At 43.5% G+C, this 16,163-nt stretch overlaps 1 pseudogene; it reads right to left on the reverse strand.

Moving 5' to 3' along the window:
• Positions 1 to 8,139: 8,139 nt before the first annotated feature.
• Positions 8,140 to 8,846, reverse strand: LOC141413657 (sphingosine-1-phosphate phosphatase 1 pseudogene; annotated as a pseudogene).
• Between the last annotated feature and the right edge of the window lie 7,317 nt (positions 8,847 to 16,163).

Raw genomic sequence — 16,163 nt, forward strand, 5'->3', positions numbered from 1 at the left:
CATCCTGCCTGAAAGGCTAGGCCACTTGACTCAGTATGTTAGACCGATGGTTGGAATCTGAGGGCTGTGGACGTCGGGACGTGTTGCAAGGAATCCAGGCATCCATATGTCCACCAAGCCTTGTCTAGAGACTGAATACAGAATGTCTTACATAAATACACTCATTATGTTTTGAAAATGTGTGTAGATGCTTCTGTATCTAGCTTAATTAGACAGAGATCTATTTAAAAGCATGACTGAATTCATAATATCTTTTTGCCATGGTGTATCTTCTCAATCAATCAATCAATGGATACCAAAAATACAACACAGGACGATGTTGAAGTCTGAGAAAAGCTGCCTTTGTAGTCATTGGTCCTCACCTGCCCCCTTCAACCCTCACCTGCCCCCACCAACCCTCACTTGCCCTCACCAATCTGCTAACTCCCCTGGGGTGCAGAATTCTGCCTGCAGTGGCAAAACTCCTGAGAAACAGTTCGTTCTGCATTAAATGTGAATCTTTGCCAGACATGTATCCTGCCAGCTATGATGGGCAGGGATGTTTTGGGTTAACCCCATAGCTACCTCAAGGTGAATTGACTACAGGGAGTACTGGCTTCAGAGCCAGCATGTCATGACTGCCTCATGGTGAATACTCCAGGGACAACAGTCCTGTCTCTGAGCTGCTGTTTGGAAGTGTCTCCTAAAGGCCCCTGTGTCTCAACCTATGATGCTATAGGGAGGTAGCAGAATCATTATGACGTGAGAACTAACAGAAGGAAGTTAGGTCATGGGGAGGGGATTGTGGGAGCCCTGCATTTCCTCAGTCTCTCTCTTTGTTTCCTGGCTACCATGAAGTGAACAGACCTTTGCCATGTACTCCCATCGTGATGTACTGTGCTGGTACAGGCCCAAAGCATTGGGTCAAGCAACCACAGACTTCTGAAACCATGAACCACAATAACCTCCTTTTAAGTTGATTCCCTCAGGTATTTTGTCACGGTGACTGAAATCTGACAAACAGCCTTGTTTTGACTTCAAGTCTCTCATGCTCTCCATGTCTTTAAAGGCTGATGGGAGACTGGGGTCCTAGAGATTTTCAAGATCTACAAGGGCTCTATTTAGTTCCCATTAATCTTAGAAATAAGTGCCAGTTTCCAAGATATCCTGAAATATCCCATGTGTCCCATGTGTTGGTAGGAACAGAAGGAAAGAGCCGGAAGTCCCTGAACTCTGGGCTGAGTAAAGCCTAGCCTTGAATCCAGTGTCACCTTTTTTTTTTGGACAGGGCCAAAAGCTTGCTAGGCAGGCACTCTATCCGCCCCAGCTGCACCCTCTAATAGCCCCCTGAGCCTCTGAGGATATCATAGTGGTTCAGCAGAGGGCTAGAGCAGAGGATCGAGCCCCAGAAACCTTACTGGGCCTGGGTATAAGGATTCTTCAATCTCCCTTAGGTTCAGTAAGCAGGCCGTCCTGCCACCTGTTTCCTCCAGGGACAGTTGTGTAAATAGAACCTGGGCCTGGAAGGGGACTGTGGGCACTTGATAAGGCCATCCAGTCCCTTATGGTGTAGTACCCTTGGATGGCCCTTTTTGAGCCTCTGAGCAAGAATGGGAGAGAGAGAGTCTGTTGCGGGACGTGATGGGTAGGAGAGAAAGTGGAGACCTCGGAGGTGCCACCAGTCACCTATTACCTCACAAAGGAAAACTCCTGAACGCTGAAAATGACAGTGATAATAGCCGAGTTCCCTTGATCTTGCCTGTCATGGCAGGGCTCTGCCACATGTCTGAGTCCAGCATTCTATGCCTCTCTGGTCTGCGTTGGAATAAGAGACAGGAAGGTAGGATGTCATGATGGTCTGTTGTCATAGCAATGATAACCCTCCCTCAGATAGCAGTGCAGGGGCTCAGTCAGAGCTGGGACTGTGCTCTGTGCTGTGGACACAATGCACAAAGGCTGGCCCTCGTGCTTAACCTTCATGGGACTTGTGTTTGACAGAAAGTGCAGGGAAACAAACATATGTAATTGCAGATTCCCAGCAGGAAAATAAAATATGCAGAGAATAATGGAGGATATCCTTTAGACGGTCAGAGAAGACCACTTGTAAAGAGGTGACAGTTAAGACTGAGTCATGAAGGAGGAGAAGGGATCAGTCTACTCCTGAGTGTGGTGCAGGCCTGTAATCCTAGTACTTTGGAGACTGAAGCAGGCAGATTGTGAGTTCGAGGCCAGCTTGGGTTACATAGTGAGACCCTGTCTTCAAAAAACAAACAAAAGAAAAAAGAGTGCTTTGGGATGAAGGGAAAAGTGAGTTCAAGTGTCCTGGGGGAGAAAGGGCTAGGACTCTAATAGCGTGGGTGAGCTTTAATAGCTTTCTATGAAATGAGATCCTTCATATCGCCCAATTAAAGATGAGTAATCTCAGCCGAATCTGAAGTTACCCTTTCCAAGGAAGGTGAAAATGCTCGGGAATCTGTTTAACAGACTGAACTTGAATTCTGCTGCCTGGATTTCCATGAAGACTTTCAGTAGTGCTGCGATTTTTGCTACCAAATAGAATTCTATTTTGTATCATGACATGTGCCTTTAAAACAGGAGCGAGCTATGTTCTCAAGGGGAGGAAGTGACTAGAAAGAGAATGTCTCAGGGAAAACAAAAAAGTGAGCCAAGACAGGGACAAGGCTCTTATCTGTACAACCCCAGATTCTGGTCAAGAAAAGCCAGGCAGATCAGAGAACTCAAGCCTAATCTGTGATAAACAGATGCGAGGCAGAGAGGGCTGTTGTCCGTGGTGGGGCTGAGAGAAGCCTCAGGGACAGGATTTAGAAATGCAGTTTTCTAGGCCAGGTCAGGCTGCCTGGCAGTGTAGTCAGTCTGAGAAGGGCTGTGATTGTGTAGGACTTTTATTCAAGACCAGGGACAGACACTGGTGTGGAGACTAAGGGTTTTGGAATGTGTCTATCCGTGCATGTCTATATGTACAAACGTGAGGATCACTGCACAATGACAAGTGCAAACTTGTCAAGGGTTCCTGAGCTCAGAGGAGTCCTGGGCAAGTGAGGAGTCCCAGATCCTATACCTTGTTCACCTGTGCACAGGACCGGGGTCCACCTGGTATGCATCCTCACACAGAGCCATGTGACATAGCTCCACTGTAAAGAGACAGAATAAAAACATCAACTGTGGATCACTTGGAAAGTCCCTGTTGTGATGACCGATAGACAGTGAGGAGAAGAAAAATCAAATAGGCCAGAACTGATTGCCAGAGAGACCAGTGTGCAAGGTGGGATGAGGGCACTGGGTGTTCTGCCTCGGCAAGACTGGATGGGGGGGGGGCCTGGCTTAGCTCCATCCATGGAAGAGGACCGTCATTGTTGGCTGTGGTCACTGTGGTGATAGGCACACCTTAGGCCACACAAAGTACAACGCACAATAAAATCTGTTCGGTCTAAAATAAAATAAAACAACAGACAACACTTAAAAAAAAAATCCCTTCGTCCTTGGCTCAACCTGGCCTATCAAGAACAGGAACAGTTGTCACTGATCAACATGGGAAAATGCATGTTTCCAGGGTCCTGCCTTCTGCAAGAGGCACACACAGGAATTTCAGTTAACATTAACTTGACAGAGGCTTATCTTATCACATGTGATTTAGCACAACACTATTCAATAGGGATGTCTTCCTGCTCTTCACTGGGCAGGACCTGTGTTGGAATTATGTCACAGGAGCCCAGCTGTAGGGTAGGAAGAGTGACTGCCATTTTATTCTAAAGTTGTATGTAGGACATTAGCTGGAGTCACTCTTAGAGTGACTGTAAATCCATTCGTTAAACATTCCAGGGTCCTAGGGCTGATGCTCGGCCATGCAGCTCCAGGAGAGAAGGATGGCCATCAGTGTGATGGCCCAGGCAGGATCTGATCTAGAGGAACAAATGCCCCTTTGAGAGCATTTTGGGGTGGGGACCTGAATTGAAAGGCAGTAGAGCAATTTGGTCTTGCCGAAAAAGACGACTGTATAAAAGTGTGATACCTTGGTGATTCAAAGCAGTGTGGAGTTCTGTCTTTGCTCATTTTGATGGCACGTCTGGTCTGAGCATCTATGTCCAGTGTTTCAGTTGGCAGTCTGTTACCTTAAAAAAAACACCTGAGCTAATTAACTTATAAAGAGGAAAGGTTTATTTGGGTTTATGGTTCCAGAGGTTCATGATTGGTTGGCTCTGTTGTTTTGGGGGCCTGTGGCAAGGTAACACATCATGGTGGGGACATGAGAGAAAGGAAGGGGAAGGAGTAGAGGCTCCACAGTCCCCTTCTAGGATAAGCCCTCAGTGACCTAAGGGGTCCCATAGGCCCCACCTCTTAAAGTTTTCACTGCTTCCCAGCAGCTCCATGCTGGGGTACAAGCCCTCAACAAGTGGCCTCTGGGCGACATTCTGGATCCAAACCAGAGGGCGCAATCCTCGGACATGAGGTGCCTCCCATCCCCTTGTGCTAGGAAAGTTACAAGGCTGCAAATATCCCTATCACCTGGGCTTTCTGGCTCTGTGTGGCACATGTCTGTGATGAGTCCTTGGGGACTGAGATGACTAGTGTGTGTGGAGGTGCTGGGAGCAGCACTGCCAAGAGCCCCTCTTCAGGGAGCCACAGAACTGGTTTTACTTCACTTTCCTGCCTGCGGTTATCCATTCAACTGCCACCATACGTTGCTTCTGTCCCTGCAAGCTTCTTCACATCTCTTAGCATGTTCAATTCACATGTTAGAAGTTCAAAACCGGGCTGCAGATGTGGCTCAGTGGCACAGCACATGTGTAACAGGCTTGTGACCCTGGCTTTGAGCCTCAGCACTGCAAAAAAAAAGTCTCAAAATAAAAATGAACCGATGTTCATTTTACAGATATCTTCATGTTTGTACATCTTTTAATTTTTAAGGATATATCTTAAAATTGTAGTGAAAAATACCTCTCTATTTCATGTAACTTTCAAATATATTTTCTTCAGAAAATGTGTAGCATCTTGGATTTATTAAAACATTCACATTTTTCTTTTTTATTAGCATGTAATAATTGTACAAAATAGTGACATTTTCATAAGGCGTGTGATATTTTCATCATACCCCTCCACTACCCTCTCTTATCCCCTGGCCCCCTTCCTCTTCCCAAATGACCCTTCATTTCTCTTTTTAAAGTCTAGATTCTGCAAATGAGAGGAAACATGCAATGCTTGTCTTTCTTTTTTCATTTCCTTTTTTGTTTTTTGTTTTTGAGTCAGAGTCTCTCTATGAGTCCTAGGCTGGCCTTGAACTCATGATCCTTCTTCCTCAGCCTTTAAGTGCTGGGATTACAGGTGCGTGCCACCACACACAGAGAGACATTTGTCTGAGTCTGGCTTATTTCATCATGACCTCTAGTTCCACCCGTTTTCCTGCAAAAAAACATAATTTCATTCTTCTTTATGGCTGAGTAGTACTGTATTGTGTGTGTGTAAAATTTATATAATCACATTTTCTTTGTCTATTGAGGATGGACACCTAGGCTGATTCCATAACTTGGGTATTGTGAATAGTGTCCTGGTGAACACGGCTATACAGGTATCTCTATTTTAACACACACGTATTTTTTGTCTCCTTTTGTTAGAAAAAGCAAGGGCCCAAAAGCTGTGTTTTCCTTTTGTTGCAGGTTCAAATATGGCCCCCCCGCAAAAGATGTGCAAGTCCTAACTTCTCCTATCTGTGATTGTGACTTTTTTTTTTTCAATCTTGAATTTGGCTTTTATTTAAAATACCTTTTTTATTGGACTGTCCTAAGATGGAAAATAATAAAACATAAAGAAATGGAATATTTTCAAATACTTTTTAAGCTACACATAAAAATTAATAGGATAGTGTAGACTCAGATTATGAAAAACAGTCCTTAAAAGTCAATTCGTTAACCACACACTTTGAAAATAAAAAGCTCTTTCTAGATTTTTGTAACATACCTGTAGGCTCCTAAAGTGCCTTGGTTTGTTTTTAACCTAATAAGTAAAGAGCCCAAATTTAGTAGCTTTACTTAAAATTATCAGTATCAGTTTTGGTACAAATTATCAGGGCCCTAGATTCTCAATCAGAATTATAAAAATATGAGCTCAAATAGTTATGCTGTCCAAAATAGAAACATCAGATAATCATCTATATTGCACTAAAATCAGTCATCCCATACCTGATGTTCATTTATATGGAAAGTTAATTCTCTTCTTTATGAAAATCTTACTACAAATAAACTTAATGTTAACCTAATTACAATCACACTTCAAAACATAAAGGCACAGACAGAAGAAAGAATAGTTTAATACTACATCCAAATTTTCCACTGTGAAAATAATAAAAAGTGGAAAAGAAAAATAATAGGATCTAAACTACTGATACTGATTATTTTTAGATTTTATAATTTACCATAAGTAGCTAAAGACTGTGTATTAAAAGTTAACATGTGGGGATGAAATTGGAGAACATCATTCTGAGTGAGGTTAGCCTGGCCCAAAAGACCAAAAATCGTATGTTCTCCCTCATATGCGGACATTAGATCAAGGGCAAACACAACAAGGGAATTGGACTATGAGCACATGATAAAAACGAGAGCACACAAGGGAGGGGTGAGGATAGGTAAGACACCTAAAAAACTAGCTAGCATTTGTTGCCCTTAACGCAGAGAAACTAAAGCAGATACCTTAAAAGCAACTGAGGCCAATAGGAAAAGGGGACCAGGAACTAGAGAAAAGGTGAGATCAAAAAGAATTAACCTAGAAGGTAACACCCACGCACAGGAAATCAATGTGAGTCAATGCCCTGTATAGCTATCCTTATCTCAACCAGCAAAACCCCTTGTTCCTTCCTGTTATTGCTTATACTCTCTCTACAACAAAATTAGAAATAAGGGCAAAATAGTTTCTGCTGGGTATTGGGGGGGGAAGAGAAAGGGGGCGGAGTGGGTGGGAAGGGAGGGGTGGGGGCAGGGGGGAGAAATGACCCAAGCCTTGTATGCACATATGAATAATAAAGGAAGAAAAAAAAGTTAACATTTGGAAGTCCATTCCTTTCTAGACTACTTAGAAAAATGGTTTGTTTACCTAGGAAGTGTGTGCATTGTCCCATCAATAAAATTCAACCACATTTCCGCTCCCTGGAAATACCAACCTGCAGTGTAGATAATTAAGATAATGTACAAAAAAAGCCATCTTATTTCTATAACTTAAAATACACAGAAAAACACCAACAACCATCTAGCTTCCCAATAAATTAGAAAATTTTAGCTCGTTCCATTTTTCTTTTTTTCTAAATAAAGATTGAAACAGTTAAGGGTGTTTTACTTCTATCCCTGTTTTAAAATATCTGCCTGATCATATGCATCTTAAGAGTTAGAGTCTTACTTTTGTTTCACAGTATACATGACATTTCTTAATTCAGCAATGGAAAGGCACAATTAGCAAGCAATAAAATTCAGTACCTGAATTATTAAACTGACGTCCAAAATAGTTGCAAAAAAAAAGGTACATTCAACACAGAACTTAAAAAAATAAGGAATCTAAAAACAAATTTTTCTGATAATTTGGTCCATTAAAAATACCTCCCATGGGTAACATGAAAGGCAGCGGCAGTATAAAAAGAGGCAGTAATCAACTCATCTGGCCTAGGAGTTATGCGATTCAATGAGGAAATGGCTCCCGCTGTAAATAAATGTTAAATAGGTTCCATAACAACAGCATACCTGTATTATTTCCAAATACACAGGCACAACTGCGTTTTGTTATTATTGATTTTATAATATACCCCTACAGTTAAAAAAAGTAGGCATATTATTTTATATATAACATATATTAGATATATAATTGCATATTATGCACCTTAATATATATTATATATAGCTTGAGTTCATAACAGCACAAAACTCTCCAAAATGGACATCCTAAATGGACACTTGCCATTTTCTCAGCATTGACGTCGCTCAGCTCACTGGAACCAATATCTGAGGTACAATGGTAAAATGTACTGAGTCTTAAGAATTCTCTTAAATAATTAAGTTAAATGCTTGCAAAAGCCTAACTGTGATTTTGACCTTTTACCTAAAGTGTGTTTTTAGATATCAGTAACTGACAGCCTCCTTTCTTGTCATAAATAATAGTTCCCCATCAAGAGATACCAAGAAAGAGAAATGTGCAGGGAACAAAAAAATGTAACGGAGAAGCCCGCCATTCTGTAGGTGATACACGGGTAGGGGAGCCCAACCTCCATGTGCTGTCTTGCTTTCGAATGTCCCCACACGGAACATTGGAGGGTTTACAGGCTAAAGGAATGGTGATCTTTTTCATTATATCTCTGGCTATCAGAACAAATGCCATTCCTATGAGGACCCGCAATATGGCTTTTCCAAACAGAGTCACAGTGACGGGGGCATGGCTACAGGTAGTAAGTCGAGAGAAGGATCTAGTATCAGACCCAAGCCGTAAGCCATATGAGAGCCACATGCGATTCCAGCACCACTTGCGAGAATTTCCGCCGTGTCTCCTCGGGGTGTGCTCCAGGTGTCAAGAGTAAAAGAAAAGATCCCCCAAGCTGAGTGAAGCCGGATCAATGGCGCACATTTGTGAGTTTGGTGAAATTGTCAATCAGGCCCACAAATGGATAGAAGATAGCTAAGATTAAAATGGTATACAGGAAGCCAGCAATAACGTTCAGAATGGGGTGCATTCCCACGTAAATTCTACTCAGGCAAACGGAGGACACAGCAGGGAATGAGAATCAGTCCTCCATCCTCAGCCCTCTGTCCCCGAAGGCTTCCGTTGCCAGCTTCCCTGGTTGGAAAATGGACCTGGAGAGACCACGATCCTGAGGCCATCCTCCATAGTGCCGGAGCAAGCATCTGGACATCGGGTTGGCTGACCCAGAATCCTGTGACTTGCTTTAGATATCAAGGTGTTGGTGGTAGATTGTATGTGTGGCATGTATGAGGCCCTAGGTTCAGTCCCCAACACACGCATGCATGCACACACTCACGCATACACACACACAAATGCACACACACACACACAGAGCAGGACAAAGAAAAGAAAAGGAAAATAAATGAAAGACAATGAGAGGAAAGGAAGGGAAAGGAAGGGAGGGGAAGGGAGGGAAGAGAAGGAAAATTAAACCATGTCTCTAAATGTAGTGAAGTGAAGACAAGATCAGTGGACAAAGGTCGCCCTACTCCAATGAGTGGTGTCCTTATAAGAGAGGGAAATTTGGAAATAGACACACAAGACCACAAACCAAGGAATACCAACAATTGCTGGTAATGACTAAAAGCTAGGAAGGCCAGGAAAGAGTGTCCCCTGGAGCATTAGAGGGAATATGGCCCTGCAGACACTTGAATTGGGACTTGAAGCTTCCGCCACCGTGAGAGGATAAACTGTTTTAAGCCACCCAGTTTGTGGTACTTCATTGCAGTTCTAGGAAACGAACACCTCTTCTTTCCCCTGCTTTGCATTTTCGATACTGAGTCCCTGTGAAAGCTGTCAGAATCAAAATGGAGGTGCTTGTGTTAAACCCTAGCAAAAAGTAAATGAAGCTGGGAGGCTGTGAGGCAGGGATCTCATGAGGTGTGCCTGGTGCCAAGAACTGTTCCAAAAGACTGCCAGGACTATAACCTTGCACAAAGGTCACTGCAACATCACACAGAAAATACTCCTGCAAGCACAGCAGCACAGCAGCTGCCTATCCAACCTTGGACTGGTGCCACCTTCGTTATTGATCCTTGTATACAAGGGCAATTGATTCAAAATTGAGATGCCACCCTCCTCGTGTTGCCTTTAAAAGCCTCCCCTTGCCTCTGTCTCTGTGAATACGCTCCTGGTGCCACACCATGTGGCTTCCAGTGGTGGTGGTCCACTCTTCCTGAGTCAAAGCTTAACCTTTGCAGAGTCTCTGTGTCTGTCTCTTATCAAAGGTGATCATCTCCAACCCAGTGCTCGCCTTTTGAAGAGTCTCCAAACACCTTTGCTTATTTTAGAGGCAGGCAAGTTGGCTCACACAAGTAACTTCTTGTTTTAGGGGCACACAGAATCCCAGAGGAATTGTGGTATAAACATTGCTGCCTGTTGCCAAAGGCAGGAGTTCCAGCCCCCACAGTCCTGCGCTGTGTTCTTAACAACTTAGGGATTTCCATCCCAAGGGTCAACTTGGGACATCAGTGACAAATCTGAGTTCAATTAAATGATGGCAAGAAAGGCTGCCCAGTTTATCTTCAATAAATATAGCTCATTGTTTCGCCCACTGGCTAACTGACTTCTTTTAAAGGATGTGGTAGCATCTGGAATAGTTTTATTGCTATATAATTTGTGGTTTCCCAGTTTCACCAATCAGGAGACTTCTTTGTCTCACCCTCCCCCGGCCAGTGACCTACCTTGCAGTTAGGATAGGCTATGCCATGACGGCTGGTAGCATCATATATCATGAGCCCTGGGTTCTTTCCAAGATCGAGACGATAAACACATTTTATTCTACTCTATTTTGCAAAATTAGCAGCATTGCTTGGCGTGGTGGCACATGCATGTAATCCCAGCTATTCAGTTGGTGTAGGCAGGAGGATTGTGGTCTGAGGCCAGCGCTGAGAAAATCATGAAACCTTATCTGAAAAATAACTAAAGCAAAACAGGCTGGGGATGTGGCTCGAGAGGTAATGCGTCTGCCTACAAGCATGAGGCCCCAAGTTCAACCCCAGTACTGCCGAAAGAGAGCCATTGTTAAAACAGATAAACACACTGGTCTTAAAAATAGTGAGTGAGAAGAAAATAAACTCCTCTGTGCAGCTTAATTTTTTGAATATAGCAGATGCCTGGGCATTAGACTATCTGTTTAAGTTCCAATCTTGTCCTCATACTGTTTTCCTTTTTCTCAGTCCACACTGAATTTGGAGGGTCTAGGCTAACGTGGTAGGATGCTTCTAGAACTCAGAACACCAACTATGATAAGAACATGTGACTTTCTCCCTTTCCCTATGACGAAAGATGCTAAATAAATATACGATGATCCAGATGAAGAGACAATGTGTCCAAGAAAGGACATGGTCCAAACAGAAAACAAAGTTTGAAGAAGCAGAATTTGTCCTAGTAGGAACACTGATGACTTCTAAATGTACACCTTCAGACTCAGTTAGTTTTTTTAATTTGATTCATGTTTGAAAGGAACTAGATTAACACTACATCTTGGTCTTCTGGTAACACCTCAAAACCAATGTCCCAGACCAGCACAGTTGCCAGCACAAGGCAGTGTTAAATATTTCTGAAAGATAAATGAATAGGTACTTCCTCTGCCAGCCCTCCACCTCCAGTTCCTCCGGGATTCCTTCATTAGTCAATGGCACTCACGTTTAGCGGAAGTCAATCACCGCTTCCCTTCCCTGTTCCTCACTGACCACCGTATAGAACAGCTGTCTACTTACTGTCCCTGAACGAGCATGCACCCCTGATCTCCCGCAGTCACAGCGATCACAGACGACATCGAGTGTGACATAAACCATTTCAGCCCAATACATCTGTTGGAAGGAGGAACTGGCCTAAGGTGAAGCTTGGTGATTCCTATCAGCATGGCCTGACCAGGTGAAGTGAGTCCACCTCTCCTAGGCAGCTTGGATCCCTGCCTCTGTTCAACTTCTCATCAGTCTGAGCCATCATTATTCATGTCATCTCCACCAGAAGCCATCTCTTACTCATCTCTACCCTGAGGAGCAGGGGGTGACAAGGACATGGCATTGAAATGACTGGGGACAAGCAGAGGGCAGCAGACACGCCAAGGGCCAGGTCTGGAGGCCTTCTGCCCTAGAGAGGAAACAACAGCCCTGGAGTCTGTCCCTGTCCTGAATTCTGGGGTCATGTGCTATCATCTTAAGCATTATAGCTGAAGAAGCCGCTTGAGCGTCAGGTAATACCACCCCAGAGCTGATGTAAGGGAGGCATGGCTTCACCTAGTCTGAGCTATACCTTCCCTCCACATGCTAGAGTCTAAAAATGCCTTTTGTACCTAAATCTGAGTTAACACAGGAATCCAGAATGATTGACAAAACAACTCTTTCTTTAAAAACATCGACATCACAAAAAAGATCTTAAGTGGCTTTATTTTCCATTATACAACTGGGCAACATTTCATTCCATTAAACAGAGTAAGTATTCCCATTTAAAAAAAAAGAAGGACTGGCCAGGTGTGGCAGTGCATGCCTGTAATCCCAGTACGTGGGAGGCTGAGGCAAGAGGCTGGAGAGTTCTGTGCCATATCAGTGAGATCCTTTCTCAAAAACATAAATAAATAAGCAATAGGACAATTGCTCCAGATTAGAATCTTAAAGACTTGGAGAATAGGCTGGGTTTCCTTAGGGATGAACTGGAATGAATTCTGCAACTTTCAGGTGATTCTGCAGAAAACCAGATTAGACAGTGAAAAGCCAGCGTGACCCAATGTAAACAAAGGGTGAGCATAGGTGTGCAGGGGTGGTGACATTTATTAGGATATTATTTCAGCTTTTTGATAAGGGAAAATTTCAAGAGCTTGTTGAATGTTTTGTTAATTATTTTTTTCTTAACATAAAGACTCTTTCACAAAACAAAATTTCAACATAAAAATTAAGAAGGTATAATTCAGTTCGTCATGATAACATATTTTATTGGTAGCATATGTTAACCACTTTAAAATAGTCTTTTAAAAATAAATAATGCCAGCATCACCTTTCTTTTATAAAATTATACTCCTGGGTGATAGTTGCTTTATATTAAAAAATTTGAGAACCCCCACATTGATGATTCTCTTCCTCTTTTTCCTCCTCCTTCTTCTTTTGAGACAGGGTACACAATGTAGCCCAGGCTGGCCTCAGACTCTCAATCCTCCTGCCTCAGCCTCCCAAAGGCTGGAATTACAGGCATGCACCACCATTCTTCTTTTTTAAAATGTAGTTGGTCCAGATACCTTGAGGTTCAGCAGTGCCCTGGACATCCAGGCTTGGCCTGTGCTATTCACTGTTTCCAGCATTCTTTGATCATATTTGTATGGCTAATGGGGTGAGGCTACTAAGGTCTGAAGGTGACTAGCCTGGAAGATCTGGCTGCCCCCAGAATGTTGGGGTCACTATCTTGGCACCCTCATAAGCCATCTGGGCCACACAAGTATACTGTGGTCCACAAGTTGAGCAATTCTGCCTCCATGCACAAAAGTACTGTGAATTGCTTTAAATATGACTGAAACATTTGCCTGACAAAAGCTATCTAGTGTGTGATACACTATGGATTCCTACTTAGGATTCTGTGACTAGCTTAGATCGCTGTGTATTTGTGCTCACTAAATACCAGCTCAGTGACCCATCTCTCTGACACATTTCTGTCTGTGTCATCACTCATCCCAACACTTGTGATGATGGATCTGGAGTGGTAACAAGGTTAACAGCGAGGCAGACTCCGTAGGAGCTAATGTTTTGTCTCTGACTTTTGTGACTCGGTCCAACTTGAATGGATTGAGATGAGGCAAGAAATGACTCTGGAAATAGAAGCCTAGACAGGACAAGTTAACCCAGCTTCATTCAAACCCTATTAATGAAGTGACATTTCCCGTCTAGAGCTCAGCATTCTGAAGGTCTAACCAATGAATTGAAATGTAGTGGTATCTCTCCGTGAAGAGGCTGCTTTTTGTTGTGGCATTGGTGGCGCTGGTGGCACTGGTGGTGGGAATGACACCAGCTTGGGCCTTCACATGCTAAGCAACACTACCCTGAATCAGGTCCCCAGCCAGGGGTGGTTTTAGTGAGAAGGAAAGAGTGCTGGCTGGGTTTAGGAAAGTGCTCTCTCTCTCTCTCTCTCTCTCTCTCTCTTTCTTCCCTCCTAGCGCGTCAGAATAGCCTGATGAACTTAAAAACACAGATACTGTGAGGCTTTGGGTGGAGCTCGCGAGCTTGTTCGAGACACCACCAAAAACAAAGAAAACCCTGCAGAACCTCCTCTCATCCCCGAGACATTCTCATTCAGTTGGTTTGCTAGCTTTTTTTTTTTAATTTTTATTTTATTCATATGTGCATACAATGTTTGGGTCATTTCTCCTCCTGTCCCCCCAGCCTTTCCCTTACCCTCCTCCCCCCACGCCCCGCTCCCTGCCTTACCCCCTCTTACCCCTTGCTACCCAGCAGAAACTATTTTGCCCTTATCTCTAATTTTGTTGTAGAGAGAGTATAAGCAATAATAGGAAGGAACAAGGGGTTTTGCTGGTTGAGATAAGGATAGCTATACAGGGCATTGACTCACATTGATTTCCTGTGCGTGTGTGTTACCTTCTAGGTTAATTCTTTTTGATCTCACCTTTTCTCTAGTTCCTGTTCCCCTTTTCCTATTGGCCTCAGTTGCTTTGAGGTATCTGCTTTAGTTTCTCTGCATTAAGGGCAACAAATGCTAGCTAGTTTTTTAGGTGTCTTACCTATCCTCACCCCTCCCTTGTGTGCTCTCGCTTTTATCATGTGCTCATAGTCCAATCCCCTTGTTGTGTTTGCCCTTGACCTAATGTCCGCATATGAGGGAGAACATACAATTTTTGGTCTTTTGGGCCAGGCTAACCTCACTCAGAATGATGTTTTCCAATTCCATCCATTTACCAACGAATGATAACATTTCGTTCTTCTTCATGGCTGCATAAAATTCCATTGTGTATAGATACCACATTTTCTTGATCCATTCGTCAGTGGTGGGGCATCTTGGCTGTTTCCAAAGCTTGGCTATTGTGAATAGTGCTGCAATGGTTTGCTAGTTTTTTGGATTGGTTTTCCCTCTGGTTGCGGGGATTGAGCCCAGGGCCTGGCACACACTAAGCTTGCTCTCTGCTAAGCCACACCCCCCAGCCCTGCCATCTTGTTTTTTAAAAGCTCTACACCCAGGTGACTCTAATGACAAATTCTGAGGCCAAGACCCAGAAGGTGACGGTAAGAAGCTGAGAGGTGTACAGTGCTTTATAGGAGCTGGAGATGGGGTGTAGCTCTGCGGTAGAGGACTTGCCTAGCATGCTGGAGACCCTGGGTTCCATCCCCAGCACCCCTCCCCAAAGTGCTTTAGAACTATGTGACATTAATTTTATGATATAACTTTCTGTCTTCATCTTCTAACGTTAGCTTCCAACATGGCTAAATCCTTGTGGTCTCATTCTTTCTATTCCTCAGCAAGGACCCACACACCTGTGGTTGGCACCAAAGAAGTTTCTGGAATGTACCTGTATGAGCGAATGTCAGGGTGCTATTGGTGGAGAGGGTACTTTCTTTCTAAAGCCAAATCCTCCTGCTTCTGTGTTGTTTATGGGTCTAGGTCAGTCATGCCTTTGTGTCCTTCTAGTCACTTGGACACCTCAGAGATCCCTGCATGTGCTCAATGGCTGCCTGTGTGCCAGGGAGCAGCCAGAAAATCAAGCTAAATCCAGACACATCTAGCTTTTCTCCTCTCATAATACAAATTTGATGGCCAAAATAAAAACATGGAAATAAAATGGTCCCTCAGCACAGAGTAAAAGCCTGACTTTAAATCAATGCTGAAATTTGCAAGATTCAGTTAATATGATCCTAGAGAAGTTACAATGGGGTCAAGTATCCTAACAATGACAGCAATGACGACAGTGATGATGACAGCCAATACAGAGTGCCTACTGCCTGGTAAGCTCCATCCTAAGTACCTTCTAGGTGTTCACTCATTTAATCCTTACCACAACTCTGTGGGGTAGGTGGTCATCCCCATTTACAGACGAGAAAGCTCATGTAGAAGTCGGGTCTAGATTTCATTCTGCTATTAATTAGCTGAGTGAACTTGGATACATCTCTTAACCTCTCAGGGTCTCAGTTTTCAGGATTAGTGAATTTTTTTGTTAATGGTACAGGCTTCAGGGCCTCACGCTTGCTAGGCAGGTGTTCTGTTATTTTACCCATGCTCCCAGCCATTTTTGCTTAATTATTTTTCAGGTAGGGTCTCGTGTTTTTCCCCCCAGAATCAGCCTGAACTATGCCTCCCAAATAGTTGGGATAACAGGTAGCACATGCCACCATGCCCAGGGTTTTTTTTTTTCTTTGAGATGAAGGTCTCACTAACTTTTTGTCTGGTTGGTCTTGAATCCAGACCCTCCTAATCTCTGCCTCCTGAGTAGCTGGGATTATAGACATGAGGTACCGTGC

This window comes from Castor canadensis, chromosome 11, assembly GCF_047511655.1.
Source record: "Castor canadensis chromosome 11, mCasCan1.hap1v2, whole genome shotgun sequence".
Lineage (NCBI taxonomy): Eukaryota > Metazoa > Chordata > Mammalia > Rodentia > Castoridae > Castor > Castor canadensis.